The sequence below is a fragment of the Rhineura floridana genome, chromosome 1, assembly GCF_030035675.1.
Source record: "Rhineura floridana isolate rRhiFlo1 chromosome 1, rRhiFlo1.hap2, whole genome shotgun sequence".
Classification (NCBI taxonomy): Eukaryota; Metazoa; Chordata; class Lepidosauria; order Squamata; family Rhineuridae; genus Rhineura; species Rhineura floridana.
Window position 1 is genome coordinate 207,703,797 of NC_084480.1, and position 9,152 is coordinate 207,712,948.

The following is a 9,152-nucleotide window of genomic DNA, read 5'->3' on the forward strand; positions in this document are numbered from 1 at the left end:
TTTGACGTAAATTTTATTATGAGGTCCATTTGGCTAATTAAACCTTACATTTAACTATATGGAATACTGTCCTTAAAAAACCACACAGAATGTATGTTCATTTCACAAGGCATTGTGGCTTATGTTTGTAGTGAATTGTAAATGCTCACTTAAAACAATTCTTTTTCCATAGCTTAGAAATAACAAGAAAAGAAAAACTAAAACTGTGGAAATACTTTAAAACTGACCATTTCTAGAAATATCACTTCCTCGTCACAGTTCAGTGAATTCAAAGTGATGCGCTAGGTTGCTCTATAAGGGCACTGACAGTAATGTTTCAGAATTTTCATGTGTCATCAATCACCAGGACATTATGACTCGTACTCAAACTTCATATTATGTAGAGTTCCATGATTCTTTACATTTTCCCCCAACCCCAAGTAGCTTGGAGTGGGAAAAGGCATTCAGAGAGAGCCTATTTAACTCTTCTCTCTAGTCTTTTTCCAACTTAAAATAATTTTCCTCAGGCTGCTTTTCCCTGTAGTTTTTCCCCCATAGATGAAAAAGCAGTTTGAGCAGGACGATCCGAATTGAAAAATAGCCAGTAGGAGGCACATAACCAGGATGATGATGTGATGATGTCACGCCCTGGGCTCCTGCTGGGAGGAAGGGCAGGATATAATTTATTTATTTATTTAATTAATTAAATTTTTATACCGCCCATAGCCTGGGCTCTCAGGGCGGTGTACAACAGGAAAAGCATTTCATATACAATTTAAAATCTAGTCATCATAATCAACAATATAGATATACATCAGTAAAAAAGTTAAAAAACATAATTAAACCAAATAATAAATAAATAAATAAATAAATATTGTCACATATCAGAATTGGCTTTGCAATAATATTATAAAGCCATTTCAGAGTGAGGAAAATGCTTTCTGCTCTCTTTCTGAATGTGTGAACAACAGGCGCTTCTCCATGAAATCACTGAAAGGAGCCACTGATGAAAGCTTTGGTTAAAAGCATCCCCTCTTTAGGCTCAATGTCATCATTTCACCTACTAAAGACTTTTTCACATGTTTGTTCATCTTTTAGTGACTACAATCTCCCATTATGATTTCAGTGTGTAAATGAGGCATCATAAGTAAGACACTGCACTCAGAGATTTCACACCTCACATTAGTTCAGATTATAATGATTTTCAATGAGTGGCTTAAAAAAACATAAATGTACAATGTAACATTGATTTCAATGTATCCCCAGACTTATAACACCTATTTATTTCAGTTGGATCAACTTCTCATAAACTGATGTCTGGATTAGGCTTAAATATTTGTTTGGTTTTTGTAAACATACTTATGCAGCAGGATTTACTTGTAAGTAAATGAGCTGTAATCACATATTTGGATATAAACCAGCATGTCTGTATGTCTCAAAATTATCATGATCCCTAGAATGGAAAAACTACTTTGTACTTGATTTTGGATCAACATCTACATAAAAACAGATTGGAGGACCTGGAATTAATCCATGTAATAAGGTAATGTTTTAAAATGTTACAGTGTTTTATGAATTGCTAATGGAGTTGACCAGAGATATTCTGCTTTCTGTTGTTATTACAGTGATCAGTCCTAGTATCATCTATGAAAGAAAGAAAGAAAGAAAGAAAAAGTAAGGTTACACATGAAAGCCCCATTTTCACATACTTAAAGCTCTGTCTCACATTATTTTTCTACTGGGACTGTCCTTTACAATTGATAATCCAAAAAGGATTATGATTTTACCATTCAAAAAAATTACTGTCAGATACTAGCTTATAAAAAGTAATGTTTCCCCCAGTTTTCGAATTAACTATTTAGTGCTAGTTTTCTTTTTTAAATAAGTTATAACAATCCTTTCCCTCAGAGCTAACAATCATTACGATGTGGGAAGAAAAATGAGGGTTCAAAGATTAAGGATGTGTCCAGACTGGCAGTTCCCCTTCCTGTTCCCCACCCCAATGATTAATCTGCTAGTGAAAATTTAATGAAGGTGACACACACTACATGCATTGCCACACATTGCTCCTGTTAAGCACTCCATTGGCCAACTTCCTCACAGAAATGTATCTCATTAATTAAACTGCAATATGTTTACTTTGGACAGAAATCTCTGGCTATGAACTCACCTCCAGGTCACCTCCATTATCTTTTATTTTCTTTTTTGTACCTCAGTGCTACAGCATAGACACACCCATTCACCCAGGCACTTTACTGCTAATTTCATGTAAAACTGAAGCTTAATTTGGCCGTTCACCAGCACAGATTCTATATGTGCTTAAGGCTTCTACCCACGCTTTTGGAGAACTTACATTCACACTGCATCAATTTGTGGGCATGAAATGGAAATGGACTACCTTCAAGTCAATCCCGACTTATGGCAACCCTATGAATAGGGTTTTCATGGTGAGCGGTATTCAGAGGGAGTTTACCATTGCCTTCTTTGGAGGCTGAGAGGCAATGACTGGCCCAAGGTCACCCAGTGAGATTCATGGTTGTGTGGGGATTCGAACCCTGGTCTCCCAGGTGGTAGTCCAGCACTCTAACCACTATACCACACTGGCTCTCTGTGTGGGCATATGAATAAAATTTTGTTTATAAGACTGCGATTCAAGACGGGAAAGTGTTCATGAATGAAAAATCCATGAAGTATTTGTTTATTTAGTTTGTTTGTTAGTCACCTAACACAGGACAGTTTCTAGGTGACTTACAGTCAAGATAAAAACAACCACTATCAAAATTTAAACGATCAAAGCAATACATAGAACATAAAGCAGCAGCTTCCATTGGGGACAAGGCAGATTTATCAGCAACTCAGAGCACCACTGACATAAAACCTTCTCAGCTGGATCAAATTCTATCAAATGCTCAAGCAAAGAGGAAAGCCTTAATCTGGTGCGGAAAAGATGTCAGTGTCAGCATCAGGCATGCCTCACTCTGGAGAGCATTCCACAAGCAGGGGATCACTACCAAAAAAGCTGCCACCCTTGCTGCTGCCTTCTGAGCCTGCTTCAGAGGGGGCACATAGACAAGGACCTCATATAGTGCCTGTAAGGTCTGGGTCTAGTGCTATTATTAATAATAATATTAATATTTGTAATTAAAATTCTATCCAACACTTCCTTCCAAAATGAGCCCAGGGCAGCAAACGACAAAACACTAAAAACATCTAAAAAACAAACATCTTAAAAATAAACATCTTAAAACATATTTTAAAACATATTTTAAAAATCTTAAAAAGCAGTCCCAAAAGTTAAACAGACTGGAGTAAGATCTCTACTTAAAAGGCTTGTTGAAAGAGGAAGTTCTTCAGTAGGCACCAAAAAGATGACAGAAATGCACCTGTCTAGTATTTAAGGGGAGGAAATTCTTCTTGGGAGAGGTGGTAAGTCAGCTATTGTGGTCCTAAGAGCAGTATCTTGAATTGGGTCCAGAAATGTATAGACAATCAATGAAGTTGTGCTAATACTTACGTTATATGGTGTTATATGGCCAGCCCGCCTAGTCCTCATCGGCATAAGAACAAAAGAAGAGCCTGCTGGATCAGGCCAGTGGCCCATCTACTCCAGCATCCTGTTCTCACAGCGGCCAACCAGATGCCCATGGGAAGCCCGCAAGCAGGACCTGAGTGCAAAGAGCACTCTCCCCTCCTGCTGTTTCCAGCACTTGGTATCAACTGGCCATTGATAGCCTTATCCTCCATGAATTTGTCTAATTCTTCTTTAAAGCCATCCAAGTTGGTAGCCATAACTGCTTCCTGTGGGAGCAAATTCCATAGTTTAACTATGCACTGTACTTTCTTTTGTCTGTCCTGAATTGTCCACCATTCAGCTTCATTGGATGTCTACGGGTTCTGGTGTTAAGAGAGAGGGAGAAAAAAATTTCTCTATCCACTTTCTCCATGCCATACATAATTTTATACACTTTTATCATGTCTCCTCTTATTCATCTTTTCTTTAAACTAAAAAACCCCAAATGCTGCAACCTTTCCTCATAGGGGAGTTGCTCCATCCCAACCAATAGCCAAAGGTGGGTTGGGGGTTGGCCCCCTAATTTTTTCTACCTCCTATTTTTTTTTTTACAGAAAATAATTAAATGTATTGTAGAAAAAACCCTACTTTTTTGGTGCCCTCCCCCCCCCCCAACTTTTAGTCTGGCTCCATCCCTTGGTCATTTTGGTTGCCCTTTTCTGAACAACAATCTGGCCCAGCTGCAGTTTCCAAACTGCCTTCAAGGACAGCCCTATATACAATGAATTGTCTTCTTTTTGAAGTTCCAAATTCAGTGTAGTAATTTAGAACAGATATTTTATTAAAAAGCAAACACACATACATATTGTTATGAGCATGGGGGTTGGGATAGATGATTCCTGTGGGTCCCCTTCCAACCTCTGAATTGGAATCCTATGCCTTGGGGACAGAAACTCACTCTGCTGGTCAGATGAGTCTCTCCTTTGTTAACCAAATAGATTGGCCAGGTAAGATAATGGGCCTATCAGTTGCCCAGCAACGGTGAATGGGCCAGGAAGACCCTTTTGTGATTGAAACACTTCAGAAGAGCATCCCCCCCCGCTTCCTGGAGCCCAGCAGAGGCTTGTAGTTTTGAGTTTTGTCTAGAGAATGTTTGGAGACTGAAGGCAGGCAGAGAGACTGGCTCTCCGCACCATGGCATTTGGGGTGCTTCCTGCAACCCAGATGGAAAAGCTGGATATTGGACTGCTGATACATTGAACCCCTCCATCCTTGAGCTCAGATTAGAACGTGTGTAAATAAATAAACCATATTTCATAAGGACACCACAGTCTCCGCTGACCTTCTTCCCAAAGGAAACCAAATCCTGGAGGAGCGCAGGGACCCCGGAAATCACTGCTCGGAGATTGGGGGAGGCGGACAACACTATATACAACATCAGTCAACTGAACGTAACTTTCTTTGACTGACAAAGCTGACAGACAGGCTTGCTCTTAGGCTTCTATTCATCTTAAAGATATAGTAACATATATAATCACACAGTGCATTACAGTAATCCAATCAAGAGGTTATCAGAGCATAGGTTACTGCAATAAGGCTGTCCTTGTCCAGATAGGGATGTAGCTGGGGCACCAGCAAGTTGGTGGAAGGCACTCTGAACCACTGAGGCCACCTGTATCTTAAGTGACAAAGGAGAACTCCCAAGCTATAAACCTGCTCCTTTGGAGGGAGTGTGGCTTCATCTAGAACAGGTTGAGCACCACTGATCTGGTCAGAAGAACCACACACTAACAGCATCTCAGTCTTATTCAGACTGAGCATCCGTTTATTGCCTCTCATCCAGTCCATTATCGCAACCAGACAGCAGTTATGCAGATCCAATGCCTCACAGAGTTGTGTGTCATCATCATCATCTGTTCCATTCCTGGGCAAGGTCCTTGAACAAGTGGTTGCGGGCCAGCTCCAGGCATTCTTGGATGAGACCAATTATCTGGATCCATTTCAGTCAGGTTTCAGGCCTCGTTTTGGCACAGAAACAGGCTTGGTCGCCCTGTATGATGACCTTTGTCGGGAGAGAGACAAGGGGAGTGTGACTCTGCTGATTCTCCTTGATCTCTCAGCGGCTTTCGATATCATCGACCATGGTATCCTTCTGGGGAGACTGGCTGAGTTGGGAGTGGGAGGTACTGCATTGTGGTGGTTCCTCTCCTACTTGGCAGGTCGCCTCCATAAAGTGGTGCTTGGGGAACATTGCTCGGCACCCTGGACCCTCCAGTATGGGGTTCTGCAGGGGTCAGTTCTGTCCCCCATGCTGTTCAACATCTACATGAAACCGTTGGGTGCGGTCATCCGGAGCTTTGGAGTGCGTTGCCATCAGTATGCTGATGACATGCAGCTCTATTTCTCCTTTTCATCCTCTTCAGGTGAGGCTGTCAATGTGCTGAACTGGTGCCTGGCTGCGACAATGGACTGGATGAGGGCTAATAAACTGAGGCTCAATCCAGACAAGACTGAGATGCTGCTAGTGGGTGGTTCTTCTGACTGAATGGTAGATGTCCAACCTGTCCTAGATGGGGTTGCACTCCTCCTGAAGGAGCAGGTTCATAGCTTAGGGGTTCTCCTAGAATCATCTCTGTCACTTGAGGCTCAGGTAGCCTCGGTGGCATGGAGTGCCTTGGTTGGTGGCCCAACTACGTCCCTATCTGGACAGGGATAACCTGGCTTCAGTTGTCCATGCTGTGGTAACCTCCAAATTAGATTACTGCAATGCACTCTACGTGGGACTGCCTTTGAAGACGGTTCAGAAACTGCAGCTTGTGCAAAATGCAGTGGACAGATTGGTAACAGGGACCAGATGGTCCGAACGTATAAAACTGATTCTGGCCCGCTTGCACTGGCTGCCTGTATGTTTCCGAGCTCGATTCAAGGTGCTGGTTTTGACCTATAAAGCCTTACACAGCTTGGGACCACAATACCTGATGCAACGCCTCTCCCGATACAAACCCACCGGTACACTACATTCAAGATCAAAGGCCCTCCTCCGGGTGCCCACTCCAAGGGAAGCTCGGAGGGTGGCAACAAGGGAGAGGGCCTTCTCAGTGGTGGCCCCCAAATTATGGAATGATCTCCCTGACGAGGTGCACCTGGAGCCAACACTGTTATCTTTTCGGCACCAGGTCAAGACTTTCCTCTTCTCCCAGGCATTTTAGCATGTGTTTTATATTGCTTAAATTTTTAAATTGTGTTTTAAATCGTTTTTATAAGATCTGTTTTAAATTGTATTTGTTTTAATGTTTTTAGTTACTGTAAACCTCCCAGAGAGCTTCGGCTATGGGGCGGTATACAAGTATAATAAAATAAATAAATAAATATTAATGATACCACATACCAAACCTCCAGATGACCTCACTCAGGACTTTCGCATAGATGTTAACAAGGATGGGAGATTACCTGATCTCTGTGGAACCCAATGTTGGTGCAACATCCTCCCAAGCATCACCTTCTGGAGGTGATGACCACTAAGGTAGGAGCAGAACCACTGAAAAGCAGTGCCTCCAATCCCCAACTCAACCCCAAAGCTATATAATGATTGATTGTATTGGAAGCCACTGAGAGATTAAGGAGAATCAACAGGGTTACACACCCTTGTTTCTTTCCTGGTACAAGTTATTGTACAGGGTGTCCAAGGTTGTTTCTGTGTCAGATCTACACCGAATCCCAATTGAAATAGATCCACCAAATAAATTTCATCCAGAAATGTCTAGATTTGCTCAAAGCTATTGCCTAGGAAGGAGATATCTGCTATCAGTCCAAAGTTTTTAAAATGTTTTGGGCCCAGGACTCCAGGGTAGGTTTCTTAAGTATTGGTCTTACCACCACCTCTTTTAGGTGGCCTGGGACCTCTCCATCCTGTAAAGAAGCATTAATCACTCCCTAGTTCAACCAACAGTCCCTTCTCTGCCAGCTTTAGTGAGCCAACAGGAACATGGGTCCTATACAGAGATGGTTGCAGAAACCTGACCAAACACCTTGCCCACATCCTCAAGCGGAAGCCCATCTAAAAAAACTGGGCAAGACTGTTAATCATTTGATTAACCTGCTACAAAGGCAAAATACAAGTCCTGGTGGATGGAGATGATTTTATCTACAAAATGCCTGGCAAACATGTGACAGTGTAGTTTGGATGGTTCAACCACTTTCCTAGGGCCATCATGTAATAATGCCAGAAAAACGTTCTGTTGGACGGCATATTGATGAAACAATGGAGGTGGAGAAGAAATATTTATTTGGTGCCTTTAGCACCACCACATATGCTTAAAGAACACTGATACCAGTGTTCCATTGCATTCTCTGGGATATTTCATCCACCTGTACTCGAGCTATCTCCCTGCCTACTTAATTGCTTTCAGCTCTGTGCATTCCACAGATCAACCAGGGCTTTGACAGGACAACCAGCTATGTCAACCAGGGGGAAATGCAAGGATTGCTGGAATACACCTGAATCCATTAGGAGGCAGACCATCTTAATAGGTGCCACACCCCAGGAGAGGGGGAAGGGACCAAAGTAAAAACCCATTCCTTCAGGGCACCCTCTCCCAGCCAGTCAGTCAGGCTTGGAGTCCTGAGCTGCCTCAGACAAGGTGGTCTCAGCATGAATGTTGACATCCCCCAAAACCAACAGTCTAGGGGTCCTCAGTATCACATCTGAGACCACCTCCATGAGCTCAGGTAGGGAGACTGTTGGGCAGCTGAGTGGATAGTACTCCTGTAGAATCCCTAATTTGACCTGCTGACCCAACACAAGATATAAACAGTTGGCACTTGGTCGGACAGGGAGCCTGGAGAGTGATTTCTATAGACCATGGTGAGCATCCCTCCCCAGCCCTTAGGTCTACCCTGGTGCTACACCAAGTACCAGACCGGGCAAAGCTAAGAGAAACTAAACACCCCTCCACTTGCTCCCCACCCAGGTTTTGGTTAGACATGCCAGGTTAGCTACCTCATCCATTAATAAATCATGGATGAGAATGGTCTAATTCTTTATTCACCTGGCATTCAAAAGCGGTGAAACAGTGAAGAACAAAAGTGGAATTAAATTAAATGTGGCAGTAGAGCTGGTCCGGACAATCTGATAATGTCAGGCAAATAAGATCTGATACATTCAGAAGAAAGATCACATGTAAAGTGTATGGCCAAAGCTGTCCCAACATAACCATATACTACTAGAACAGGAGTGGGAGAAAGTCTGTATGATTCATCTATGTAACTTTGCTGGTCTTGTACTGAAATAAACAAAGCATCATCATCTATGTAACTAAGCTTATTTTAATTAAAGGAAAATTAGGTGATAGTAATTGTCGGGGTACCAACATTAAGCATACTGCTACAATACAGTTTCTTCTACACAACTCCCTACCACATTCCTGCTTGTGATGTCACATTGTTCTTGTGACATCTAGATTGCATAGTGGCAACTGCAGGAAAGATGGATTTCCACCATCAAGGAAAATAGCCTTTGGCACAGAAAGAGAAACAAATATGTTTGTTGTTCTCCACTGGCGGATATCTACTTTCCTAACAAACCTTTTTGAAAAAGAAAGAAGGAATAATTTCCAGGATGATGCCCCTGAAGAGATCTTTCCTGAATTTGCCACCCCTGGTC